Below are 1909 nucleotides of genomic sequence, written 5' to 3'. Positions count from 1 at the left end.
TCTCTGATTTGTACTATTGAGGAAAAGCATGCCATACAAATATGTTTAACTTATGAAGAAATTTTAAATGTAGGTTTGTAAGGTCCTGGTAACACTAAGAATGAGCAAGAAAGGAACAATGACTGAACAAGTAGCAGATGTAAATGAATATTATTAATGAGATTTTTCTACTAGATAATACTAAACCTTTTTTAAAAATGAAATTTTGACGCTAACTAGATATTTCTTATTTTAAATGGATGGAAATTGAACTTCTTCCTCATTTATTGCCCCAATAGATGAATGCCAAGGTATTTCAATGTTTGGACATTAGTGACCTCCAAGCACAGTTAGTCCTTGCTTTGGCATCACATATACTAAAATTGGAACTACATAAGTTAGTATGGCCCCTATGCAAGGACGACACAAACTTGTGAAGTGTTCCATACTTAAAAAAAAAAAGTTGGTCCCAAGCCTTTGTGGCCTTTAATCTTAAGGACATTTGCTTAATTATGATATTAATTATGTTCACATGATTTCAGGTTCCACATATCTGCAGGCATTTTATAGTTCCTAAAGCTAACATGTTAGGTCTTAATTCTTCATTATAATGCTTTGGAGAAATACAACTCTCCATCATCCTGGAATTCTCTGGGATCAGTAAGTCTTTGGACAATTGCTGCTCAGTTTCTCCCCCCCCCCCTTTTTCTGAGTTCTTCCCATCCATCTTATTAGGAAGGAAGTGAATTAGTTGCTCATGGTCTGTAACACCAGTCAACTTTTATATATGTGGAGGGTATACCTGGAATTACAGATTGTCTTCAAGCAGTAATTATGCTTGGAAATTGAGCCCCAGACCAAGACTTGTTGATTCTTTTTAGATAAGTTTTGATGGTTTTCATGAAATGATGCAGTTGAAAATCAGCTAGCATTCAGTACTTCGTTCTATATGATTAAAACAAATTACTCTAATTAAATTACTTCATTAAATTAAAATAGTGGTGATAGGGTTCTGTCCACACAAAATTTTTCAGTGCCTAGTCATGTGATCTATGATAGATAGTATGAACATAATGAGTTTTGCTTTAGGGTTACAAACCACTTACTGGTTGCAGATCCCAAGATTCAGGATGTTTTGTCTAATTTTTTTTCTAGTGCTAGGGATGGAACCCAGGACCTCACACATGTTGAACAAGTGCTCCACCACTGAACTACTGCATCATCCCTTGTTTTGCCTTAAATTTAAGTGAGCCATTGATCGTCTTGGGACTGTAAGGACAATTAGGAGTAATTTCAAGAATTCTCAGTAAACAAAAAAAAAAAAAAGTTTGGTACAATACTGTTGACTGTTTCATTAGATGATTTCTAGGTAGCACATGTGTGATTAACATAATATTCAGACTGCTGACTCGTTGGTAAACATCTAATTTCCAGTAGCTATGGATTCAACTAAATGACTGGTTTAATCTTGGTTCCTACTTAATCTGCATTTAGCTGGAATTCCTACTCAGCCCTGGCTTGACCATCCTGTGGGGGTGGGAGTGGGAATCATGGGATAGCAATGACGCTCCAGTATTGCTTGATCTGAGAGTAAGCCAAACCACTACTCCTGTTTTGCTTTGTGAAACTGAATAACCCTTAATAAAAAGCACAGACAAAAAGTTTTTGTCTTTTTTGTTGGGTTTCACCCTGGCTGCGCAACTTTGATCAATGAACAGGAAAGTCACAGTCACTTCCCTTCAAGCTTTGGGCGTGGGATAGTACAAAATTTACTTAAGGATTCACCCGCCAACACGTTTCTCAGGTCCCTACCCCGGCACTAGTGAGTCCTCCGCAGAGCGCAGGACAAAGAATGCTCTGCCTCCCAGCGCCGAGAGCGGGCGTGTCCCTCCCCCAAGTGGCGTCCTGGTAGCGCCCCGCAGCGCCTAGC

General features: G+C 38.6%; 1 pseudogene; it reads left to right on the top strand.

Annotated features, from left to right (window-relative positions):
• Positions 1–336: 336 nt before the first annotated feature.
• LOC113194007 (U6 spliceosomal RNA) lies at positions 337–432 on the top strand (annotated as a pseudogene).
• The last annotated feature ends 1477 nt before the right edge of the window (positions 433–1909 follow it).

This window comes from Urocitellus parryii, chromosome 7 (genome assembly GCF_045843805.1).
Source record: "Urocitellus parryii isolate mUroPar1 chromosome 7, mUroPar1.hap1, whole genome shotgun sequence".
NCBI classification, from domain to species: Eukaryota; Metazoa; Chordata; class Mammalia; order Rodentia; family Sciuridae; genus Urocitellus; species Urocitellus parryii.
The sequence above is the reverse complement of the archived record's forward strand: the minus strand, read 5'-3'. Positions and strand labels throughout refer to the sequence as shown.